Consider the following 27,647-nt stretch of genomic DNA (forward strand, 5'->3'; position numbering starts at 1 on the left):
GGAAGAGTGACTCAGATTTGCAAATCTGCTTGGTGTAAACTAAGCTGAGATAACACTCAAGGTCCATACATAAACATCAGCTTTAGCGGAACACTCAGTAAACATCAGCCCTTTCACAATTATATTCAACCAAGCTATGCAGCTTTGTGAGAATTGGAGGTAGGCCTTGTATTACTTCACAACTTTAAGAGAAAAAGATGGGGAACAGAGAGAAAGAGAAAGAGAGAACGGGGGCAGGGGGAAGATAAGGAGCCTACCAGTCCTCTGTCCAGCTTTGGACCTGCCAATGGGAGTGCTCAGTGAAGAGAGAACCCCAGAGGCTTGCACATGCCACTGTTTATTGGCCCAGTGCCAGGCCTTCTGGAACCTTCTTTCATCCCAGTTCCGGGAGTTTTTGAGACAGTTTTCCCAGCCAGTCAGGGGAAAGGACACCAGCACATACACACACACACAACTGCTTGACGCTACTGCTGGAACCTTCTTTATGGGCACTGCCTGGGCTCAGAGTACAGTCACCTGGCCCTTGTCTTGTCCCCTAGGCAGCAAAATAGGAACTAAGGGCAAAGGTTATTTTTTGCTTAATTAAATAACCCTTCAAGATCTCATATTTTTATTTACATCTCATACAGAGGTAGACATTGCAGTATAAAGTTAGTGAATACAGAATTTTGTACAGACAGTTTATATACCTTGTATTTCTACAGCACCTATCCTTATTATTTAATCTTCATTATCTCTTTTAATAATAATAAAATAATAAATATTGCATTTACCACTGTGCTTGCCAAGAAGCATAGTATTGCAGTATATATGCTGATAACTTCAAAATCATCACCATGTAGATGACAGCGTGTATGATCTTTGGGCATTTACGCAGTTCAGGTTCTTTACTGAGTGTGCTGGTTTTATCTGAGGTACTGTTAATTTTTTCCATATTAGCTTGTACAGGACTATGTTTTAGATTTGTGCTGCAAACAGTGCTGGTAATTTAGGGATGGTTTAGCTGTTGCTGAGCAGTGCTTACACAGAGCCAAGGCCTTTTCTGCTCCTCACACAACCCCACCAGCGAGGGGCTGGGGGTGCACAGGGGTTGGGAGGGGGCACAGCCAGGACAGCTGCCCCCAGCTGTCCAAGGGGATATTCCATACCATAGGTTGTCATATTCAGCATTATAACGCTGGAGGAAGGAGAAAGGGGGGACCTTTGGGGTGATGGTCTTTGTCTTCCCAAAGTAACTGTTACCCATGATGGAGCCCTGCTTCCCTAAAGGTGGCTGAACACCTGCCGGCCTATGGGAAGTGGTGAATGAATTCCTGCTTCTGCTTTGCTTGTGTGCGTGGCTTTTACTTTACCTATTGAACTGTCTTTATTTCAACTCACTACTTTTTTCACTTTTACTCTTCCAGTTATCCGCCATCCCACCGGTGGGGAGGGAGCAAGCGAGCAGCTGGCTGGGTTTAGCTGCCAGCTGGTGTTAAACCAGAACACCAAGAAATTATGCTGCTCTCCACAGGCAATGGGAGATGTACTGGATACCAACACATTGGGATGGGAGGAAAGAAGTCCTGTTGTCCTTCTCAATAAATCTTGTAATATTTTAGCAAAAAGACTGTAGCCTCAAAAAGACAGTGAGAGAGGTTGCTTTCCCCAGCCACACAACCACATAGAGGCATGGACTGTACGCAAAAGCTGTAGTTAGGACATTTTTTGGACTGAATCCCATCTGCTGTTTCAGGTCAGTGGTCTCTCTTGTTGGTAATTTAGGTGAATGTCAGAAACAGAAATGGGTAAAGGGCTTTTTTGGATTTGGTTTTGTTTTGCAAGGAAGGCAGAAATGAGGGTGGACTGCTTTGACTTAGTAGTTTTTCCCCAGAGGAGGTCCATAGCTCATACTCAGAAGTTTACTCTTTCACCTCTAAACTCAGATACCTTCTTGATCTTTCTATTGACAGTTTATGTCTCCTCTATGGCTTTTGTGGGTTAGTATGCTCGGGCAGGGGTTTTGTATGGTTATAAAGAATCAAAAAAGTAAGTGATAAAATATTTAGGATTGTAGTGTCAAAAACCTTCATAATGGAATGCAGCTGGCATATCGTTGACAGTACATAGGCAGCAATTGTAGAAGCTGATCAGATCTAGTGACTTATTTCAGAATAAATCTGTATGAGTAACAGAACCTGCATTAATATGAAATTTTATTTACATTACAGTAACACCAAGCATTCCCAAAAAAGGCTGACACACTATTGCTTTGGACACATTTTAATTACTGATAACAGAAAGCATTTTCTTGGAAAATAACATGTTCTTCTCAGAGAAAATATCCTTTACTTATTAATTTATATCACACGTAAGCATGAAACTGAATCAATCAATCAGTTAAGCTTTTGAAGCTGTGTTACAGTAGGTAATGTAAATGTTGATTATGCCATGATCACAGCCTAGATTATAAATAGAAAAAACTAAGGCTGGTATTCCCCATACCTAAATATACCTGTCCAGACTTGAGGCATCTCTCTACACTAGCTAACATCCTCTGTATTCAATGGGAAAAAGAAACCTTTGCAGAACAACTCAATCTATCCATACCACAAGTGGGATAAATCTCTCTAGGCATCTGCATGTATTAAAGGTAGAACAAAACTAGACAATGAGCTTTGGTGGAACAAGTTTCTCTTTTCAGGTTGCATCAACAGCAGATGCAAATGCATTGCAGTTTTTGGAGTTTTGCTTATTAAAATATGGTATGGACAAAAAAGTTTATTATTTAACTTGTTACCCAGATAATGATAAGTCAGATACAAGAAGAGAGGAATTCAATGTCTGAAAATATAATTAGTGTCCATGTTCACAACAAATACTTGTCAAATGAACAGGTGTATACCTTACTGTAAAGGCTACATAAGTGTGGTGTTTAGGCTCAGGCTTTAAAATTTAGTAGTTGTAGTAGTGAAAGGCAAAGAGGACGGAAAAACTGGATGAGATATGGTAAATATTCATGACCACAGAGAGACTTCAAGGAAGGAAATGTAGGCTTATTTTGCTGAAGGAATTTTCTCTGAGACATCTGGTTGGCTGACGTCTCAAATAATAAATGTTTACACAGTGCTCATAAAACACAAGAACCTGGAAGTATAAACTTTTCACAGAAATTCCTTAAACCACAAATGAAATGAAAAGTATAATCCAGAAACGTATTTTCAGAATCTTTTAGTCAAAAGGACTGCAATGAGGTTTTCTTTTCATATGCAGCTATCTGGTATTTAAAGTTTGTTTTATTCCACATTTCTCTTCACTTTAGTAATGGATTACATAGGAAGCAGATCTGGGGAATACATACCCAGCACATAGGTGCCAAACAGTGATCATGATACAAGCATGATTAAGCTGCAGTCCTACACAAAAACTACCATGATAACAGTCTATAAACAAGACAAATTCTCTACTGCAAAAGTGATTTTACATTTTCTAAAAGGAGTGAACAAAGATTTCCATACAGATAATTACCGTAAGGCTGACTGGCGGTTACACAAAATAAATTGCCCAAAAGTTCCTGTTACTTCATCAGATGAAAGGCAATATAAAAATGGAATTAATCATAAAGATAATCCTATCACAACATCTAAGAACAAAGTACTGAATTATTTTTAATGTCTAATTGTTTTCTTGACTTTTAATTGCTAAGGAATTCAGAGATCAGCAAGATGGCTTTTGCAGAAGCAACATGAGGGTTATCTCATTAACTACAACAGCAAATTGAAGTGCTGTTCCCCCAGTTTCACTTGTAGCTAAAATAACTCATCACAGTAAAATTTTCTGTATTGCCATCAGTGTATTCATTCTTCCTATAACTGCAGAAACAAATAAATGTTGATTGAAAAAGATGTATTTGTTTTCTATCACTGATGCTTGAAAACATAGAAATATAAAATATTTATGAAAGTCTTTTGTTACTCAAGAGCGAAAAGGGTAATAATCCATTTCTGCTTCATTATTGCAAAGACATGAAACTGCATTAAAAATATTTGCAAATGTAAAATATATACTGCAATTTAAAAGTTTGAACTTTATATAACATTTTGCAAATTATAATGTCAACTTTAGGAGATAGCACTCTCTTTACAAACCAATGGAAAATTAGAATGACTTCCTGTTAGCTGTTCAATTATGTCATTTTTCAATTTCAACTATTTCAGTTATTTTAATTTCAAATACTTTTTTCCATCTTTCAAGACTCCTAGAATGTATATCATGTCAGCCTGAAATACAGGTAAACTCTGAGGTATAGCTCCCAAAAGTTATTGATCTATACCTTTCAATTAAAAGAAGTCAAAGAAAAAACTTCAACATGTTTTCCAATATATTAGAAGTTACTTTAGTATTTTAGCTGCATATTGGCCTGTTGTAATAACTTAAGTCTTTAAGGATGAATGAAAAGGCACTGTGCACAGATTAATATTGTAACTTTCTCAATAATAAGGGGTTTTTTAATGATACAGTCTTAAAATTAGAATAGTCTGATCTGTTGTGTGATTAAATTTATAACATAATGCATTTTGCTGAAGCATAAATTATTGATGATACTATCCTTAGTCATAAATGTAAATCTTTTCCAAAAATATATCACAGCAAAGCTGAAAAAGGGAATGAAATTTCAATTTTATTTATTACCTCTCATATACTATCAAATCATTTTCCAGCAAACAAATTACTGAAGGTCTATTCTGCCACCTCGTCTAAAAGAATCCGGACTTTCCAGAAAACAGTAACGTTAGTGAAAGCTTGAAACATAATAAAAATCTGGATGCAGATTGAGGAATTTTAAGAGGAATATAATATATTGTTAAATTCCATGGAGCTTTTGATCTTGCTTCCACCACTGAATATGAATATGTAATGATACCCTTTCATGCAGTGGTTTTCAAGTTTTCTGAAAACTTACAGAGTATGTTATGTACACTCCTGACTTAGCTGTATCAAGAAAATAGGTATTTTCCTTTTGCAAGCATGCTAGGATAGGTTAAGGAGACTTCCTGAATAACACTTTGTTTGCAATTTTCCAAATAAATTTCATTTTAATTCAATATGTAAATAATTTCATTAATTCATTTCTGAAAACAAAATCAAATATAGAGAAACTGCTCAATATAACTTTAAATGATAAACTGTGGAATCTCACAGGTGAATTGTACATTTAGAGGTGGTAGAAGTATGCTTTTAGAGGAGAAATACATACAGTTTTGCTAGCACACCCTTTAATGTATTGTGCCTGAGTTTTATGTGTTGTCTTTATGATGAAAGAGAAAAGTTGGCTGCTTTGTACTTCTCTATCCCCATTCACAATCTGCATGAAAAATATCACAAGGACGATTAATAATCACTAGATTTTAAAAGCCATAGTTAGTTACTTTCTTTGTCTTTTGGAGTCAGCATAATCAGAGATTCTGGCTACTGCCCCATAGGATGGACAGCTTTTTTTTTCTTTTTTTCTTTTTTCTTCCTTTTTGTGAAAAATGAGATGCTTAGGTAGCAACCTTACTCCAGTATCAGTTACTTGATGTTTTGCTGTAAAATAGTGAGAGCTGGCAACAATGTAGCACAAACACAGCATGAGATTTTATGAAGCTGAATCTTGATGGGGGAAGATATACAAGTTGTGAAAGAGGTCCCAAAGGACTGAATGTTTTTCTGTGTTTTTTTCCCAAATGTGGAATGAAATCCTAAAGCATTTGTTTCTAAAATCTCTGCCATAAACTCTCCCTTCCCTATAATCTCGTCAGCTCTGGGGCAACAGAATCTCTAAGGTCAGCCTTGCTGTTAACTGCAACACTTATATTTCTCCTTTATTTCATGGCAGTAGAAAGGAACAGATGATTTATTTTTAGTGAGTTGCTCAACCCTACGCGAGGAACTCAGTAAGTGACTTTTTTTTTTTTTTTCAAACTGGCAGGATTGCCAGTGATAGCCCTGCTCACAGTAGTATTAACTACATCTATAAACCCCAACACCACTTCTCTTGGCTCAGCCGCAGTTGCATGCTCTTCAATTTTTCTTTCTGATATTTCAGGGGCTTTTTTCCACAACATATTGAGTAATGCGTGAGACAAACTGGCATGTGTTATAAGACCAGTACAGCATGCATGGGTGAATTAGTTACATTATCAGTATAAATGACAAAAAAGTTTTCTGACCCATAACATATGTTTGAGTGAGAAGAGAGAGATGCAAGAGAAAGCAGCAATGACATGATACTGCTACCCTGTCTTAAAACAGATGTTTCTTTTAATAAAACAAGAATAGTAATAACAACAACAAAAAGTTTAGTGTTCAGTATTCTTTTCTTAAAGAAAAAAAAAAAAAAGTAGTTGGTTTCTTAGGGAAATTAAAACTTTTAAGGGAGGAGTCTTTTGTCCATTCCCAAACCGAGAAATTTTAATTTTCACCTCCCTTACCTTAAGTGGAATTTACTTGCTTAAATCTGTTCGACACTGATTGAAGAACTGATATTACAGTATTCATATCAGAATTCTCTCTTTCCACAAATAAATCATCAAACACAAAATAAAAATCTTTACAGACAGAAACAACAATAAAGCAAAACCTAGAAAATGATATGGTGGATGCTTTAAGCAGTGTTATAGTAAGGATGTTGTTAAAAAGTTTTGTGTGGGAATATACAGATGATTTTTAACATGCAGTTGTCTAAAATAATATTTCATAAGAAGGATAGAAAGTAAACTTTATTGTCTATGGAAATTGCTCAATTACAATGTATGGAGGCATGCCTGTAAATGCTGACTGCAGTAGTAAGTTCATTTTACAACCACACATGAGAGCTGGAAGTGTTGATCCCAGGCAGCTGAGAATGGCAACATCGTTTGCTAAATCATCAAGCAGGCACCTTCGTGCTTTCTCTCTTACTGTCTTGCAGATTTACAGGAAGGTTTGCATAAATAGTCCAGAAACCATTTCACGGTAATTCCTCAAACCTCTCTGTAAAAAGGACTTTTGCTACATTGCCTCCACAGGGCACAACAGAAATCAAGCTCCTGTTCCGCAAGGCTGCCCTGGCCACAAGCTGCTGGCCAAGGAGGGGACGCACAGCGCTGTCCCTCTGTGCACAGGGCAGGCCATACCCCACAGAAGCCTCTCTGTCTCTGGAAGAAGGGCAGAGCAGGTGGCTTGGATGGAAATGTAGGTGCCTCAGTTAGAGATGTGACCTGCTGTCCCCCAGCCCTCCCTCTGTTTCTCTGCCCCACCTATGTCCTTGTACCATCTTTTTTTTTTTTTTTCTCCCCTAGCTAAGAGTCGCTTGGGATGGGCTTTTCTCTTCAAGGTCCTGCACGCCTGGACCTTGGATACTCTTCTTCTGGACTGTAGTAGTAAGCAGTGTGACAAGCGAAGGTGTCCTTTTGGCTTTGCTATTGCTATGAGACCTCTCTGCAAGCAGCACCCATTCACGCTTCCAGGGCTGGGGCTTCTGCTCATCACACCGGTGGAGCCATGGCTGTGGCACCAAGGTAGGCACAGGCTGCACATGGAACAAGGCATTGCAAAAGACAATGAAGGTGATGCTTCACTGGGGTTAGAGGCTTTCAGTAGGTAGTACTTGGAGTCTCTTATTGGCAGAGATTCACAGTCTGTATGGGATTCCTCATATTTCTGCATTTCCTCCCACCAGGTTTGAGATTTAAGTAAATAAATAAACTATAAATGACAAAGCGAAAAGCCAGGAGAGGGTTCCGGCTGTCATGATGCAAATCCAGAATGCTTTCGACTCCAACTATGTTCCACTTACATTAACAAATGAAAATACAAAGCCATATTTGTGCAAAAAGTACTGAAGAACAGCTCTGTCAGAAAATTGTTCTCATAACCATCATTGTTTATATTATATTCTTTCTCTACATAATTTACAATGTAATCTTAGCAGAACATTTCCTGTATGAGGTAAAGATTTTTTTAAAAATTATTTTTATGGCACCAATAAAAGGAAAAAAGGAAAGTGCATAGCTATCTGATACCACTCCATTGCCTCCGTCTCATTGAACAGCAATACAGTCTATTCACTTGTTAATTATTTATATCGAAAGATTCCATCATGTACAAACACGAACCTTTGAATAAAGTAGGCTGAAAAATGTTATTTATATTTGGGCATCAAAATAACTGGCCTAATTTTTAGATATGAGAAATACCTCCACGATTACTGACATGAAGAGTGCAAAAAGACTTCAGCTGGTAGATCTAAAAGCTGGGCAAGCTCTGACTCTGATACAGCAAGCTAAAATCAGCTTCAGCCTTCAGTTCAGCAAAATAGCTTTTTGGTTAACTGGACAATAACATTCCATAATAAATATTTAGGTTATTTATTTTGATATTCAGTTCAGTTCAATATCCCCATGTGGGCTTTTTTTTCTGTGTAAGTTTTATTGTGTGGATGAGTGTTGTGCCACTGCATCAAAGAATTTTAAAATCAGACTTTTTGGAGCCAAGACACCTGAAAGGCTTTTCTGAAATGCTCCATTATCGGGGTATTCCTGTTGAAAACATAAGCCATGAAACAGCAACTTCCTATTTAGATTGCTGTTATCAGACTTCAGAGTTATTATCCACAATGAAAAAGTGGAGATGTAATTAATCCAGTTCACATCCCAGAACTTCTGCTTGCAGCTTGGAGGTCTGTAAAGCAGGTTTTCTGTGGATGAACCATTCCAGTGGGCTCCCATGTGGACCAGAGTTCACCTTCTGTTTTTGTTTCAGGCACAGTGATAAGCAACAGGCAGTTTAGGTAACCTGCCATTTGCAGTCTTGTTCTAAGCAGAGCCAAATTATTCCTCTGGAGGTATAATGTTTATTTACCTTAAAGTACTTTTCCTGGAAAAGAATAGCTTATGTAGGCCAAATATGTTTAATGTTTACTGCATTTAATACACAGTCACTATCGTCCTGGAAAAAAAAAATACCCTAGGCTGAAAGCCCTCCTCGTTTTAAAATAACATTAAGCTAGTTTACATAGAGACTTTACAATCACATTATTTTTCAATAACTTATTTTCATTGATCGGTCTAACACTTTGACATGTTATTTATGGGCTACTGTGATGAATCACATCCGTTTCCAAGGTAAAGTAAGCAAATTCTCTGTTTATAGGATTAAAGTTGAAGGTCAAACTTTGATTATATTTTCTATTCTACTATGGCAGTATAAAGCAAGGCCTTTAGACTTCAGAACTGGCAACCAGTCATATGAGTTGCTTTTATACTTAAAAATTGACCACAAATCTTGAGTAAATCATAATTAACATCCAAGAGACAGGAAACCTAGCAGATGACTGCAATAGACTTTAAGAGAAATTTATTTAGTGTTTTGAATATGCATTTTAATATTTTTTTTAACCTTACAAAGACGATTTATTTATTTTTGATCTATTTTAAGAAAAGAGTTTATGTCTAGCAGAGTGTGAGAGCTGGGAAAACACTAACCTTCAATGCTTATGGTGTCATGTGGTATTTATCTAACTCACAGGCCCACTGCTGTTGAACTTCTACCAGTGTATATTTATCAGTAAGCCATTGGCAGGTGCAAATGAAATTTGCCACGTCCAGAAATGTGATGTATAAACAACATTTAACCCCCTTTTTTAGCAACACATTATTAAAGTCTGAGTTGGGATCTCAGAGCTGCTGAAGCACTGGCAACCTCAAATTGTAAAGGATGTTGTACAATGCAATGAAAGTAATTACCCGAATGCCCTCCACTCCAACCACACACAATGCCTGGCATGCTCACAGAGCCGAACGGAGTGGGAGGAGGCGAGTGAACCATCTATGTTAAAAGATAAACTTGTGCCGATGAGAATCTCATCCAAATATCCACACTAAATTATTTAACAAAGGAAGCATGAAAGGGAAGATTGTGAACTGTATGATTTCAGTGAGCTGCACAAGGGTTGCTTGGGAGGCTTCTTGTGATGCAAGACAAGGATTGTTTCATTTAGATTAGAGGGTACTGACCTTTCTTCATCACCCAGCTTTATAAACCTGTCTCTACTGTGCATGCATTTTTTGTCTTGGAAGGATTTATGTCAAATCATTTGTTACCACATACATTGTCGTGCCAAGACTTTGCAAATCCTGACTTGCAACTGCAGCCATCCTTTTAGGTCAGGGTTAGGGAATAAGTTTGGAGCATCCAAGGGAAACAGGCAGGATTCTTCCTGTATACTAGAACTCTTTAGAGAGGTCTGAATAATGGTTAAAGATTTTTGCACAGGGAGATTCTGTTATGGGCAAACTCCCTCCCTTGCAAGCATGGGAGGGGGAAGAAGCACCCATTCAAAACAGGAGCATCTCCAGTCCAAAGGATTTTGTTGTGCTGGGTACATCAATGGACCTGTCCTGGAGCTAAAAGGGAAAGAGCTGAGCTTAAAAGAAGGGACTAGCACAGAAAGACAGAGACATAGACCTCGCTGTGGCCTCATGAAGAAGGAGGTTGGGCTAGAAATTAGCGAGGCTGTCTGACTATTGTTGACATAAATCTAAGGATCTCTCTAGTCCCAGTTCTGGAACCCATACTGGTGTTTTAGCTGTCCTGGCACATTCTGATGGATGAAAAGGATTAAATTGACTGAAGAGACTGAGCTACCTCCTGGGCATTATAGCTTTAGCTGTATTGTGGTAGGGAGGAGGAAGAGCTGAAAGCCTGCTAGGGAAGTCTGGCAAAGCTGACTGCCTTCAGGAGGTCTAGACTGGACATGAAGCTGTCACATAGTCCTGGCTGGCTAGTGAAGCTAGTGCAGCTCTGGAGCCCCAGAGCGTGCCTTCAAGCTCATCTCTATGCTAAAGGAAGGACATAAATGCCCCAGTCCAGGAAAAGCCTTGGGAAGCACAGCCTCTGAAAAAGTTTCTCTCAGAGACACAATTTCTGCCATAGCCCTTACCTACAAATTGCTGCATCCCTCTATGCAAATGACCTGGCTGAAATGACAAGTTCACCATAAAGACAGAATGAAGATTGTATCTGTTTCCTTCCCTGAGTATTTGCTGCCTCAGACAGGGGCAAATTAACACATTGTAGTGAAGCCAAAAGTGAATTTTGTGGTAATGGAGCAGCTGGACCCCACACAGCTCCTGCCAACTACCCTGTGGATACCTCCTGCCGTCAGCTACGCACTCAGTTTAGCAAGGTTTGACCCGGAGTTTATGCAGCTTGAACAAGTTCCAAAGTGGAGCCCTTCTCAGACAGAGATACGGAGTATCACACACAGCCTTGTCCTTACTGAACAAAATCTTTCATTCTCCTCAGCAGTTCGCTTTTTATCTTTGAGTTTCAGCACCCACACCAAGTAAGTAATTCCATCTTTGATTTAGAACACAAAAGCATTTCTCTTTTAAAGTAGGTCTTCAACTTTAAAGTTTGGTGCAATTAAAACTAAATACTGCTAATTAGGAACCCAGTGCCTCAGCTATTACCCAAATGAATTCTGTTGTTATGGCTTGAGACTATTCACATGGGCAAGAATTTTCACGACTGGATGCCATATTCACTAAGGTAAAGGCTGCTTTTTTTGCTAAATTGTAAACAGCAGATGGGTCACAACAGAACCCTTACACAGCATAAAGGTGAGCAAATAGATAATGATTTACAGGATCAGAATCCTCCCAAACGCATTGCTTGCACTTCACCGATTTCTGCTAACAAGGATTGAACTGTGCACGGTTTTCTTGTGTGCTGTGACTTTGGACAACAATAAAATCTTCCCTCTTGCCATATGACACAGCCAAGTCCAGATGTGCTATTTTGGTTTGAGATGGTTAAACTTTTTTTGTTACTATGGAGATTATCTACTGAATGGTTTACTTACCGCCCCAAAGCTGTCATCGCGTACTGTTTAATTTATAAAGCTGGTCCAAATCTCTGTGGTAAAAAAAGTCACCAATATTTCTCACAACTTTCTTTGATTTATTTTTTAGTGTCAGCCAAGATATAACATTTATTATGATTCACCTTAGCATGATGACATTTCATTTTTCTTACTGAAGAAGATGTTCCTGAAAAAGGAGATCAAAATCTCCTTAGCCTTCTGGATATCACATAATAAATGAGGGGGTCTGGTTTTCCTCAGTGACTGAATAGGAAGAAGTGTTTATGTTTCAGGACCAAGCCCCCACAGAATATTTACAAAATTTGTTGTGAGGTGTTGAGCCATAAATCTGAAGTTTGAAACCTACATCAAATAGAAATGAAGTCTATAAAACAGCATAAAACAAAAAGTCAGAAGAAAAAAATGTAAATATTTTTAAGAATTATTGAAATCCTTAAGTGTCTTCCCCATAAATAACACATAAAATTCTTTTTATCAAATGGACTTTGGTGCTAACAATCTAAATATTATAAATGAATTAAATGTTTTCATTGCAGTGTGTTAAAATAAAAAAGCTAAACATTTTAGGGATGCTATAGATAACCGACCAAAGCTCATTACACTCTTCCTTGAGCAAGCAAGAGAGAGAGACTTAAAATAGCATCTGCTTTACATAAGAATTTGTTATCAGAAGCTAAAACCCTAAACCAAAAGTTACTTTGATTTTTATTATGGTAAATGAATATGGATTTATTTCATAAAGGGGAAAAGTGTCTTCCAGAAAGCTCATGGAAAACAATCCACAGTAGGACACAATAAAAAAATCAAAATAACCAGATGATCTTGCCATTCAGTAATTATACTTCAGTTCCTTAGAAAACAGCATTACCCTCATGATCATTTCATAATAACACTCACTTTATCTCATCCCACGATCTGTAAAGCATACTAGAGGTTTTTTTGCCTCTGGAAAGGCTAAGAAAACTGTCCTGATATGTTTATATGTAACTGATATTTGTTAAAGCATGCATATTTACTTTTCTATATTTTTTTATTTAATAGCAATAAGAAATTTATATTTAAATTTATACTGAACAGAGTAAGTGTCATATATTAAACACTGTATGCAGAGGGAAAGAGAGTCTTCGAGGCATTTCTATTCTGGGGCTCAGATCACTTCTCAAGTCATATAAAGGCAGATGTCACAGGGGTCATATAAAGGTCTCTACTCTGATACCAGCTTTAAGGAAACCCTCTGTGGGAACACCCATGTCGGAAGATTGTGGGCTTGGAAAACATGTAGCCTAGCATGATTACTAGGACCTAAGTAGCTGACAGTGTCAAGTTCTTATAGAATAGTTTCTGGTTGTCAAGGAAAGTTGTTCTACAAACCAGACATTTCATTGCTGCAACCAAGTTCCTGCATGAGTGTGAGGTGTTAGTGCATCACGTGTCTTAGAAACCTAAATCTGTTTCATTTCCCCAACCCTATGTTTTCTTAGTCAGTCCTGCATCTGAAAACCTCTGTCCCTTGCTTCTGCTCAGTCATATTCCTCTCCTACTCCCTACTTTCCCTCCTGCACACAGCACATCAAACAACTACTTATACCCCTGGATTTTCGAGTAGCGCCAGGGAAGCTTGCTAGCTGTATCTTCACGGTTCTGGCTATTCAGTGACTTTATGCAACTGAAATGCTGCCATGGATTTAGGGTATTTTTTACCAGGTGATTTTTAGACAGGCTATTCCCTGTTTCAACTGCTGGTGCCATTGCACACATACGCTAGCACAGAGCAGAGGAGAGGTGCAAAGGTGGGAATAAGAGGCTGGAAGAATGGAAGAGCAGGAACTTTTTACAGCAGCAGCTTCGGTTTGCATCTCGTTACAGCCTCACTCAACCTTCCTTGCACCGTACTTTGCTCAGGTCTATATACCTCCAGCTGCAGCTTCTATTGTCTCCAGCTTTTTCAAGCTAGACACTTAAATCTGATTTTCATTTTACCTGAAGGAAGGAGATTTAACCTGTTCTGTGATTTGCCCACAGTTTAAAGGTTCACGTGTTAACTGTCTTAACCACTGCTAGGGCAACAATACAAAAGCTCTACAGTGAATGGCAGGGTTGTTTTTAATTAAATAAACATGTATTTAATTGTCTTAGACAATTCTGAAGTTCTGTATCAGGATGCGACATCTAAGGTGTCCAGCATGCATACGTCCTGCTTCTGCCATGGAAGTCACAGGTCCAAGCCACAAATGGGAAATGCCTTCTGCATGCTCCCCACCAGGACTGCACAGGTAGGAACAGGGAAGCCCTGAGATCACCGGGCAGCTGGCGTGGACAGCCAGGTCAGGCTTGGAACCTGGGTTAGGACAGTTATAGCAATCCAGGAAGAGAAAATAAGAAATGAGCATCTGCAAGCTATAATTAGAAGCTTGAAAACAGAAGAAAGAATCTGGTTGAAATAGTGGAACACTAATGGCAAAAGGAAGAAGGGATGACCGTTTGCAGGCAGGTGGTGGAAGGACTGGTGTGTGGGTGACACTGGAGTCCACCCCCCTGCACCCTATGGTGACTTCATCGGGCAGCCAAGCTCAGCAGTGCCGGAGCCAGGGAGCTTCCCCAGTGTGGTGTCACCCCTCCATAGGGCTGACTTGCTTTTTTGGGCTCTCTGGCTCCTAGACAGAGATCACTATGCCTGACTCCTGTGTGCGGTGTAGATTGGCCCAAAGACTCTTTTATGTCACTCTGGGAATGAAATACAAATAAATCCAGATTAAGGCTTGTTCCTACTGCCAGTGCAGGATAAAGCTTTAATTTCCCCCATAATGCACACTCACACACCACATATGCATACATTGTTGTTCCACCAGCTCGAGTTACCCTAATTTTATACACTGACGGTCTGCCTTGTGCAAGTTACCCTGTTGTAACCACGTATGCTTTATCACTCTGCCCCTGATCAACATATATCCAGCATGTAACTTGTGCTGCCATTTGTGTCACAGCTGAATTTGGCCCAGAAATGTCATTACTATTAGGCTGTTTTGTTCACATTCCATGTTTGTTCAAAGATCTTTGGTAACAGCATAAATCACAGCCAAAGCTGAATGCTAATCTCCTGAATTTTGAAAGCACAACAGGCAAAGTCAACCATTGAATACATCCGAAACACAAGCACTTGGGATAAACCTTCACAGGAAATAAAAAAGCCCTGCCATTTCTACCGTCAAATAATAGTACTAGTGCTGAACAGAGAACAATTTTAGAGAACAAAAAGGTAGTAAGATTAAAAATATACCTGATTAAAAGGGACTCTCTGTTTTGCCAAATGCTTTGGCTTCTGTTAGGAAAGGAGAATTCCTTTCAATTGTGTGGATAAAAATTTATGGGAATAAAACCAACAGAAATGGCAGGACATGATTTTCTGCAGTGGGTGGCCAAGTAGTTGTTTATCCGTAGTGCTGCAACAATGGAGACTTGGTCTATTTGCTGATGAGTGAATTACAAGCTGGAGTGGGGGGTGGAGGGGTGGGGAAGAACCGGCAATACACCACAAATCACCTGAGTGCACCTCAGTCTGCTGCCAACTGAAGAATACCTAAACCGCAATTTGTTTACAAACAGGTCCCTCCCTTCTTGCAAAACTCGTACTGTTCCAAGTGAACGGTTGCATCCTACTGCTAAGTATGATGTCACTTCTTTAGTCATCCTTTTCCCATTTAGTCACATGGTGAAATTAAAATTGCATCTAGACCAGTGCACACAAACCCAGACCTATTTCCAGAATTACATTGCAAAATTAACTGCTTGCCAAAGCAAGCCTCTCTTTCTTTTCTTTGTCTTTTTAGTCAATGAGGATACATTCTCCTGTGTGTAATCAAAAAAATATATCCAAACAACAATCACTCCCAGGAAACAGAACTGAAAAGCGGGCCCTGGTGACAAGTAACAGCAAGTAGGGAAAGGGGGTTCCGACAAGATGGGAATGATCGTGTTTTCAGTTAATCTGACCATCACAAAACACTGATACATGTTTTCACTTGGTAAATGCCACAAATCTTGGCGTTTGCAGTGTTTTACACAGCCTGCCTAGCGAGGGATGGAGAAATACTGCTTGGGGTCCCAGACCAGTGCCCTAACCTCTGAGCTGTCCTCCATCTGCAGCGTGCCAGGATCTCTGAGAGATGCCTGCTCAGTGCCTGATGTGCACAGGCTCAATAGTTCCCAAGCATTACAGGCCCAGCTCAAGCATCCTGGCAGATGAACAGCTCAAATCACAGATTAGCTCTTTGCAATGACTGGTGCAATAGGGCTGAATTTTCACTTCACTTACACCAGGCTTGTACCAGTAGAGCTACATGGAGTTTTACTGAGCTATATTTGATTTACGCCAGTGTAACCAGGAAGCAGTTTTTCTCAGTTACCTTCCCAGTTAGGAGATTGCACTGGCAGTGTAGTGTAAGTAAGGGTGCATCAGCCACCTGAGGGTGCTCTGTCCACAGCAGTAAGAAACACTGCCAATGTCATCTGTTTTGTATTCTTCCTGAGTCTACAGATCATATTTTAAAAAGGATACAAAAAAGTACCATTAAGAATCCAGCCCTGCCAACTGGTCAGTTCCTTTCTAATGCTCACCAGTCAAAACCACAAACAGTTACATGAGGTGGAACATAAAAAACAACACTGTTGAGGTTTACCTGGCTGATTTACAGGCAATCAAATGTAGACCATGATGGTCTCCCTTCATTTCAGTCCTTCACTTTCCTCTCCTAGCACTAGCAGACCTACTAATATGATATATTGGCACAACAGGCTGTTTAATCAAGATTTGCTAAGAAACAGTTCAAAATACATGCGTGGTATATGTGTGTGCACATATATGTATACACAGGTGAGACTGAAAGTAGGATGATTTTACAGAGGAAATAGTATGGACTAGTTCATGTTGAAATTGTACTCTTCCATCTGTGCACTGAGACTTTCTTAATTCTCCCAGTCTCTCTTCCTTGTTGTAGTTGGCCATGGCAGTCTGGGGAATCCATGAAGATTTAAGAGACAAGAGCAGATGGTGGGAGAAAGAATGACATTTTCCAAAGAACTACTGGAAAATATTGCTGGATGAAAGAAAAATATGTTATGTCAGGACTCCCTGCCTTCTTCCTGATCAGTGCTTTTCATCATACCCATTTTTTTTTCTTTAACACATTTTTTTCCTCTCTTTCTTTTCTCTCCCATTTCTTTATTTTTTTTCTGAGCTTTACCTTAGAAGTTTTACCTAATCTGTGAAGTTTTGACTAATTCTGCTGCACTTAAAGCTCAGGTGCAGTGGTCCTCCTAGCACCAGAGTCACAACCAAACAAACCAAAACAGGAGGCAGGATTTGTTTCCTGCTTATAAAAGAAACACCAAGCAGGGACCAGCTTTCTGGTTCTAGGTTTGAATACTGTCTGGCACAACAGGGTTTGGTCTCTGACAGAATCAGCAGGAACAGCTGCAATAATATTCAAAACACAATCTGCCAGTTAATTATTCTCTAAAAGCCACTCAGCTTGTCCATGACCACTGTGGAATCTATGCACTCTATGGGGCTGGTCTTCAGCTAACATGAGCAAAAATAGCTCTTCTTTCATTATAATATATTCATATCAGTAGAGGATCCTGCAGACTGACTCTGTCCCATCTACAGACAATTGAGGCCAAATATTCCCTTTGTTGGTAATTTAAAATTACCCTTATAAAGCAGCATCTTCTGCTCTTTGTATTTTGATATTCAATATTGTATTCATTTTCTCAGCCCCAGAGTTCCCAATACAAGGCATGTGCCATTCTGAAGTGTCATGAATGTAAGCAGGAATTCAAGCACTTCACTGATGACACAAAAGAGCTTTAAAATGGGTATTAGTCCACATCAGAGTGTATGCATTCTGGAATTCACTCCATGCGCATCTGGAATGTCTTGGATAAATTTTTCAAAGATTTTGATATATAAATAAAACATCAAAAATAATGGAAAATATTGGAAAAAATGCTTGCTGTTCATGGCAGTGTAAAATCCAGGATTCTGTTAAATAGTAGAAATTTACTCTTTTTACTTTTTCATTCCCATAAACTGGATATATAATCATTTTAATTTGTTTTCAATTTTGTTATTTTCAATAGGTGTTAAAAATTTAGTAGAAATACCTATGGTAAAAAACTCCAGTGAAAAACTAAGAAAACTTAAAATGGAGGAAATAAATTTAGGGCACTCCATGTTAATCTTTAAACATATTTCATAAGACATTTGGGGATCCAGAAATTGGGATGCAAGATATTAATCATCTTCCACATTCCAGAAGCACAAATTTGTGCTGTAACTCTATAGTGTCTTGAAAGGCACATGCACATAGTAGCGAGATGCTACTACCCCCAAACTGTTGCTGTCTCCTACTGGCCAGCCCACGAATACGTTTTTGGCATCCATACGGTATAAGACCCTCTATTTCAGGACAAAGAATGACCCAAATGATGCCAGCTATTTCTTTTACTGAGAACATCAGAGAGTTAATAATAATAATAAAAAAGAAGTAAAGAGTGTATCACTTAGGAGAAACAACTATGCAATAAACGGAAATAAAACCTGAAGATGAACATAGGGCTTGGTGGTAGGATAGGATTTTTTATTCTAAGACTATTTGGATTCCCAGGTCAAGTTTATGAATTTGTGTTCTGAAAATAACCTCTGAAGACTCTGGAAAAGAAGAGGAACAAGGGAAGATTTTGCATAAATTGCTTGTTTGTCTTTTTGTTTGAATGATGTAAGTTCAAACATGATAGGGTGGCAAATCAAGAAGACTTTATATAGATCTGAGTTACCTTCTTCAACAGTGATATATCCTAATTCTACTTTCAACTCTTTGACCCCCCTATTGAGAGGCTAATGAAGACTAGACTGCTACCATTAAAATCAGGGATTTTTTTGACATAGTAACAGCTTTGGTGCCTGACATGCAGAGATGGAAGATTAGTAAAATTAGCCCACCTAGCATTGTAAGAAGAAAGGTTTATAATGCCCGTTAAAAAAACCTAACCAGTCAAACAAACAAAAACTGGCAGTGTATTTTCTCAGAGACAGACACTATAGTGATGTGCTGCAGATCATGAAACGGCTGCACAGTGCTGTGGTGTGTACCCTGTGTGTGTGAAAGAGAGACATAGAGACTTCTTGGCCTTTGCCATGCTATTCTTACACTGTTACAAGGCGGAAACTCAGGAGCTGTTAGACGTTATCTGCCTGTAAAATGACTGCCATGTAAAAATGTGAACGTTACAAGTTCACTGCCGTGAATTTTAAGCAGGGCGTCAATTTTCTGTAATTCATGAGCTGGATGGTAGTGAGCCTTTGAGTCATGCTTCACGTAGCTGCTACCGGGTGGTAAAACAGCTTGTGAAGAGGCAGGCACAAGGCTGAACCTGATAGTACTCGAGAGCCCCACGGCAGCACCTGGCAGCGTCCTTGGCAGAGCTGAAGGCAGTGACACTCCTCTGCGGCCGGCTGCGCTCAAGCTGCAGTGTTGCTTTCATCTGGGCTGAGACATGTTGTAATGCCTGGAGGTACAAACTGCAGGCATTTTTCCCTGCATCGGAGAGCCGGAGAGATGCGCTTTGCGTCAAAGGCTACGGTCGTAGTTAAGCAAGGCACATGGTGCGCGTGGGCAGGAGATACTGGCTGGGTGCAGGGAGCCCGCAGACGTGAGTTTCTGTGTAACTTGCCTGCCATTAATCGAGGAAAGCTTTTAAATTAATCGACCCGGTAAACCAAGTGGAGGGAAAGCATTTGCCAAGCGATCCAAACCCAGAGGGCAGGCGGGCCCGGCGTGCCCGGCAGCTGCCAGTCCCGCCCGGCCGGCGCGGGGAGCGCGGCGCTGCGGGAGCCCTGCGCGGCGCGGTGCGGAGCGGTGCGGGGCGGAGGGGCGCAGCCAGCCGCCCCCCCCCCCGCCGGCGGGAGCTGCAACCCATTGATACATTTTGCTCCACGCTCAGAGGCGTGGGTGTGGTGTCTAAAATTATACAGACTGGGATCTTTTTTCTGATACTAGTTTAAATGACTGGTAAAATGGGGAGGAGGGAACAATGGGGCTGTGTGGTGCGGGGTGATATGTGGTGGAATAGGATTAAAGAGGCCAATAATTATACGGAAGAATCTTGTTGCCTGACCTCCTACGTGACGAAGTGTAAAGTGTAATTGTAAATTACAATTAGCCGGAGAAGAAAGGTTTCCCCGGGAGCGGGGTGGAATTTCATCGAGCTGTATCGATGAATATTAAATCCGAGCGGCTTGACCGGCACCGCCGGGCTGCGGCTCTGCCCCTGCGCGGGCGTTTTGCGGAGGCGCTGAGCCGCGGCTGCTGCGGGGCCGCGGGGCCGGGGCCGCTCACGGCACGGCGGCGGTGGCGTCCGGGGCTCGTGCTCCGCCGCTGCCAGGAGAAGGGCAGCGGCTAATCGGATTGGGAAGGCTCCCGTAATCCCGGCCCGATCGGCGGCGGTGTCTCGCTCTCTCCAATATCACTAATGTCACTTCTATTGGCTGCATTAGGCAGATGTTCAAAAGCCCTCTCTCGCTCGCCTCGCTAAATCTGATCTCCCTGTAATACTTTCACTGCTATTAAATCCACATGCACCCACTCCTCTCCCCCACCCCCGCCATCCCCTTTACTTTCCTGAGTGGACCCTGGCTGCGTTTGATCGTCTTTTCCAGGGCAAAACGAGATCTTCTGGCGAACAGACAATGGGATTGCCCTCCCTCCCCATCTGGTTGTCTCCCACTGAACCCTGTCTCCTCCGCAACCAAAAAAAAAAAAAAAAAAAAAAAAAAAAAAAAAAAGGTAACAAAACCAAGCAAACACTCAGAAAGTCCAGCCAGACCAATTCAATTCTGCCTGGTATGTGACTGTTGCTGGCTATTCAAGGGATTTTGTTGTCCGTTCATAAAAGAGATAATTATGAGACTTACCTCTTCGACGCACGATTGCAATTAGTGTTGGGATGCTCTAGATCCCCCTATATAAATATATGGATGGATAAACATACACAGATTTGTGTAGACAGGTCAGATACACGTTTTCGGCAGGTGCGTCTTCCCCGTTTGTTTATCCGGACTGAGCTGCCTTCTCCCTAACCCTCCTTTTAAAGAAGGTTAAGGAACATCCAGCCGGACTGGCTTTTAACTTCCTATTCTTGTTCTTGATCAATTTTCCCTGACACTTTTTCTTGCTTTACTTCTACTGTTATTCCTTACTTTTTGCAGTCTTTTTTTCGTTGTACTCGCCTTTCCCTCTTACAGGGTCACAATCCCTTTTGTGAGTGTTTTATTCCCCCCACCCCCCCACCCCCCCAGCTGTCCTTTTGTTGTTTTCTCTGACTAACCCGCAGAAATGAAACACATATGCAACTCTGTCTCCTTGCATTTTCAGATGTTTCTCTCACTGTTGTCTGCTACAGCTCATTGAAAGTGCAAAGTGAAAACAGATGTATAAAAGATAAAAAATACACACATACACGCACCAAATCCATGGCGCAGAGAATAAATCCGGTAAATCCCGTCAGAGAGAAAGAGAGAGAGAGAAGGCAAAAGAAAGAAGCAAAGAGAGGGGAAGAGAGAGGGAAACAGAGGGGAATGAAGAATGGAAGGAAGGAAGAAAGAAAATACTAATATATAATGTGCATCTCGGGTTCTTAATTAGCACAAAAGGGCATTTTCATGAGATTTGATCATTTTGCTCTGCCCGGACAAGAGGAAATCAATGGGGTAGGGATCTATAAATCAGCCATCATGTCAGGACAAATCAAAATAATGCTTCTATTATTTCAATCAATAAACCATTTTTATACCTAACATCTGATCTACACAATGTGTTTGTGTTGGAAATTTGCAGAGCCGCTTTGCACAAAAACAAACCATTAACATACGTGTCAATCACATTTGAAACCGAAATGGCCGGAGATTTCAGCGCGGGGCTGACTTGAAAAATGCCGGGAGAAGCAGAAGCGCAGGGGGGGACGCACTGGGCTGAAAACACTCCCGAAAGTTGGTGGCTTCTTTATCCCTCTTCCCCCATCCCCCGCCAAGCCCCGAACTTTGCACGCGGCTGAGTCGAGCGGGCGAGCTGGGGAGGAGGGGAATTGCGTGGGGTGCTGGGGGGGGCCACCGGGACCTCACCAGGTCCGTGCCCTGTCACACACATCTCACAGGGCCTGCAGAGACCCGGCTGCGCGGAGGTCGGCCCCCCCGACCCCCCGGCCTGCAGGTGCAGCCCCCCGCCTATCCCCAAGCCTCGCCGGGCCCGCGGCCGCGGAGCAGCGCGGTTTAGGCGGGCTGGGGGCTGCCGGCTGTCGGAGGGAAGAGCAGCCTGATGCTGACGGGTCCTCTCCCTTCGGGCCAGGTCTGCTCAGCGCCTCTGCCGCTACCTGTCTGGCAGCCCCTCCAGCCACAGACAGGGACGGGGAAGGTGCCAGATGGGTTTCTCCTACATCTTGCTGTACAGTGCTTCTCGCCTTGCTTGTTTGCAAAACCACCAAATAATTCATGCCAAACAACCATTTAGAAACCATTTTCTTTGTTTATTTGAAACCCAACTGTACAGCTCCATCTGCCCGATATAAATGAATAATCCTTCTTGATACCATTCCTAATCCATTTCTTTACAGTCGAATTGGAAAGGGGGGTGGAGGCTGGATTAATCATCTTTAAAAATTGAAACCCCCAAACAGCCACAGATCCGGCGTATTTATTGCTTCAAATCAAACAGATGTCCCTCTTCCCCCCCCCCCCCCCCCCCCCCCCCCCGACCCCTCCCTTGTGGTTGGATTTAGGACAAACAGGGGAATTTCTCAGAACCAAAATCCCATGCAAAATTCTTTGGAGTTCAGAGCCTGGATTCGTTTTTTCAAGGGCTAAGTAGCATCATGCGTAACTCCTATGACTCAATCAATCCTTCATTAGACAAAAAGAGGAGGAAGAAGAAGAAGAAGAGAAGCGAGGAGGAGATTTTAGCGCTGACGGAGGGAACCAGTCCTGCGCTGCCCTGGATATCCCTGCAGCCTTTCGCTCCCCTCCCGTGCCCGGTCCCTCCCGGTTTGTTCCGTGTCGCCGCGTTACAGCGGGCACGGGGCGATCATCTGTGATTCATTGTTTGTTTGGGAGGGAGAGAAGGGGAGGGAGCGAGGCGGGTAGCGAGCAGCAACTGGAAAGCTTGCAGATTTCGCCCCCCCTCCCTCCAATAAGGATAAACAGGGTGGGGAGGGTATTTAGTTTATAATATACAAACCCCCAAGTTTCTGCTTTGCTAGCTTTTCTTTCTTTCTTTCCTTCTTTCTTTCTGCTTCTTTTCTTTTTCTTTTTCTTCCTCTAAGTGCTAATACTTTTTGACCATTTTTTACTTTCTTGTGCCTCTGGCAAGGCGAAACAAAGAACATTCGCACCTCTTCTCTTGGACAATCAGTGCCTGCTCACCCCAGGCACCTTAGCTCTGCCCCTCTCCCAGCGCCCCTCGTTGTTTTTTGGTTTTTTTTGTGTGGTTTTTTTTTTGTTTGTTTGGTTTGTTTGTTTGTTTGTTTTGGTGGGGTTTTTTTTGTTTGTGTTATATATATATAAATATATAAATATATATATTTATATATATATAAATTTCCTAATCTAATTGCTCCTTTCCCTCCCTGCTATTTACATAAATGTTTTATTTCCCGCCTTCCCTCCCATTTCCAGATCAAATGAAAGCTTCCCTAACTTCCCGGGATGTTGGGGGATTAGGCTATTATTAGAAAGCTAGATTCCCACAGTCAAAAACGAAGAGAAAGGGAAAAATCTTGTGGTTTAACGGAGCCGGGACGCTTCCGCAAAACTGAGGAAGCCGGCGGGCACCGGCGGGCTGCGGGTCCGGGGCCCGCCGCCCCTCGGCCTTCCTTTACCCCCCACCAGCGTCGTCCCTCTCGGGGCCACCCGGCGCCCGGGTCGGGCGGGGCTGGGGGCGGTGGGAGCGGCGCGTGCGGGCCGCGGAGCCCCCCTGCAGGCGTGCGTGGGTTGCGCCCCGCGGCGCGTGGAGCCGTGGGCTTCGTGCCCCGCGCCCGCGCGTTGGGCAGCGCACGGCTTGCTCTGCTCCTTAACACAGCAACAAAGGCGAGAGAGAAGGCTCCCAGCAGATGCCTGCTCTTTTCTAACTCAGACGTGATGCGAGCACGTTTTCGGCCGAAAAAATTACCAGTTGTAATTAATGGATTAACTAAACATTGATATTATTATTATAATAATATCATATTATTATTATTTTTAAAAATCCCGGGGCTAGGCTGTCCGGTTCCAAGTCGAGACCTAAACATTTCTTTCCATTTCGTAATTTCAAACCGACTTAAGTGCTGGATCATCAGTTTTTCCCTTTGTCTGCCCCAGTTGTAAATAATGGCTTTGAGATTAGCTAATTACGGCGCATTAATCACTGATAGAAAGGAAATAAATCAAAGCCGGGTTCGAATTTTCAAACTCGCTAGTAAGACGTGCATAGCAACTCTATCTGCAGCAGATAGGTGCTGTTTAAATTGCTGAGGCTACAGAGTAAACCACATACACGTCACTTTAAAAAATGAAGATTTTATTTATACATACCAGTTGTGCCGTTAAGTGGAGGTTTGGGGGAATTTTTTCAGTCTAGTTTTGTAAAAAAAAGGGTTCCTACAGTGGTGTAGTCTGATACCAGCAACGTTGAAACGTCGAATTAACAAATTTCTTGTAATAAAAGCAGAATACGGAGGAGACAAACAGAAAGATGTAAAAGAGAAAGATATACAGATATGTCAAAAAGACCGATTATATAATTTTCCCTGCGACTAGATTACACAGAACTCTGTACAGCAACGTTCACGTTAGGTGCTGTATTTTTAAGGATTTCACTAGCCCTCACATCCTTCCCGCTGTCCTCCTCCCACAGCACTATGCATTTTGTAGTCAGGTCCTCTCAGTATTTTGAAACATTTTATCTTCGGGGGTTGTGGGCAGATAAGTACATGCCAGAAAGCAACAACCCAGCTTCTAGGGGAAGAAATCATGTAGGTCTTAAAAAAAAAAAAAAAAAAAAAAAAAGGTAGTCTGCAGACAACAATTGGGAGCCCCAGCCAGCAGACCCCCACCCCACCCCTACCCCTCCAGCACAGACGGGGAGCACACACACACACACTCCACCCCAAAAAGCATTCCTCCACCTGGAAGGAGAGCGCCCACCCCCGCCCGGGCGCTCCCCAGCCCGCTGCCAGCCTCGCCCCCCACCCCGTGCCCCCGCCGGGACCGTACCTTCGCCGGGCTCCGCAGCGCTGCCCGCGGCGGGCGGGCCCTCCGCACCGCGCCGCCGCCCGAGGGGGGAGCCGGCCCGGCCCGGCCGCTACCGCCAGCGCCCTGAGCCGTGCACCGCTGCCAAGCGCAGGTGGCCCGGGCTCCGCGTACCGAACCCGCCTAATGCACTGACTCCCCGCTTCCTATTAGCCAAGAACCTTATAATTAATTTTAAGTTACGGCGCGTACCGTACCATTGAAAACAGGCTGGGAAACAGCGTCAGACCCCGGGAGCGGGGATGGGGAAGGGAGGGGGGCGCGATTTGCATAACGCTTTGTCTTTAACGCGAGTTGAGCTGGCACGGGCTATAACGCTAACTGCACCGGATTAACGCACCGGTTGGTTTCCACCGCGCTCCCGAGCCCGGTTTAAACCCGGCGCGGCAGCCCGCATCCCCCAAGGGGCCGGGGCCCCGCGCCGCGGAGGGCCCCGCCGCCAGACCTTGCCGCGGCGGCCGCGCTGCCTCCATGGGGGGAGCATTGCGCCCCGACCCCCGCCAGGGTGGGCGCGGGGCAGCGGCCCCTTCCCCGGCGGCGGCGGCGGGCAGAGCCCTCCCGCGGCGTCCTGCTGCCACCTGGCGGGCCGCCCGCGAGCCGCCGCCGCGCAGCCTGCGCGCCCCGCCCCCCGCTGCCCCCGCTGCCCCCGCGGGTGCGGTGCCACCGGCGGGCCCGGCCCCGGCGGCGCGAGGGGGCCGCGGTGCCAGCGTCACCTGGTGCGCAGCCGGTGCGCGGGCGGGGGGCGGGGGGCTTCCGCCGTCGCCCCCCGCCTGCTTCCAAACAGGGGGCGTCACTGTGCCGGGCTGTCGCACACGGTCAGCCCGGCCCTGGGGCACGGCTGCCCAGACCCTAGTGCGGGTGACAGGCTGGTGCGAGAGGGGAGCCGAGGGACGGGCCAGCGCGGCCGTGTGCTCGCCACCGCGGGCAGCACCGCGCACGCCGTTTGCGCCGCCTCCTTTCCGGTGACCTGATTTGGCAGCCGTGCCTACTGCTAACGGCACCGTGATCCAAGACTGCCTTTTCTCCGTGGTGTCGTGGCAGCTGTGGTGTGTCATTACGAAACACAGTCGTGATGAGGGTCAGGGATGGGGAGAGGGACCAGGGCAGGGGAGGCAGCACCCTTGTTTCCTCAGCACCCCACAATATAGCTCTTTCTTGAGGAAACTGTTGTATGATGCTTGCCGAGTGAGAGGACTAAAATGAACGGAATTTTCAGTAGAATAGCCCTGCCTTAAGAAATTCTGCTGAAGTCTTGTGCTGAATGAGTTGAGATGATCTTCAATGTTGCCAATGTCTAGAATGAACAAAAGAAAAAATACTATTTAAAGGTTCTTCATACCTTCGGTATCTGTATTAGTCTGGGACTAGTTTTGTGAGCCATTTCAGCTGATGAGGAGGCAGGGATCATTTCTGGCAGGGGCTGAGGTGGGCCACTGGTAGATCACTGCAGTTAAACCGGGGCTCACCTGTCAGGTGTGCTCCTGTGCAGCTCTGCCGAGGCTGATGACAACCAGATCTCACTGGGTCCCAAATCATAACAGGTTTTCCAAGTACGCTTGTAGCACAAGTTAATGATCATTTCGCTTTAATAATTAGCTTGGCATAGTTAGTTGTCAATTACTTGGCATAATAAGTTATGATTAGCTTTGGTCCATGGCAGAACAAAAAGCCATACTTCTTGCTTCCATTACTGTGTAAGCAAATGGCACAACCAGTCCTAATTAATGGTACAAAACACACTTTGAAGTACTTATTAGCGACAAATCCTATTACATGTATCCTGTGGACTTTTAAGTTTAGCCCATGCCTTCCTCTGCTAGCTGCATGTATTTGTGTCCTTCCATTAACTCTTCCCTAAAATCTTAAGGGTTGGATTCACACATAGGCAGGCATAGAGCATGCTCAGAATTTTTACATTTATTTCTAGATACTATTAGAAATCCACAGGTCATGGGCACTTATGGATCAAATATTCTCACATTAAAGTACTTCAAAATTCGTGGCTGATTTGTGACTAAATTGCACACAGAGCCATACTGCCTGTCAATATGTTATCAAGCTGAGAGCAAATGGCATTCTGTGCTTTGAAGACTGATAGCTCTCATATCCCTTCTGTTACATCCCCCATCATCCCATTTAAATTAAGAACTTTATTGACCCCTAGGAAGTCCACAACAGATTCTTTCCCCAAGCAAGGCAAGGGATCCTAGCTGACCAAACAATGAGGTGAATGTTTTCTTCATTATTATTGTAGAAGTCTAAAAAATCCTGAGTGTGCTCCTTGATTCTTAGAATATATCACTGCAGGAATCACTCCTAATCACATTTGACTAGGAGTCATTTATTAGACTCATCGAGGACTAGCAACTTGAAAGTCAATGGCATGATGGCAATTGCCCCTTCTTAGGATGTGGCTGTACCAGCTAG

The sequence above is a fragment of the Falco naumanni genome, chromosome Z (genome assembly GCF_017639655.2).
Source record: "Falco naumanni isolate bFalNau1 chromosome Z, bFalNau1.pat, whole genome shotgun sequence".
In the NCBI taxonomy this organism is placed as follows: domain Eukaryota; kingdom Metazoa; phylum Chordata; class Aves; order Falconiformes; family Falconidae; genus Falco; species Falco naumanni.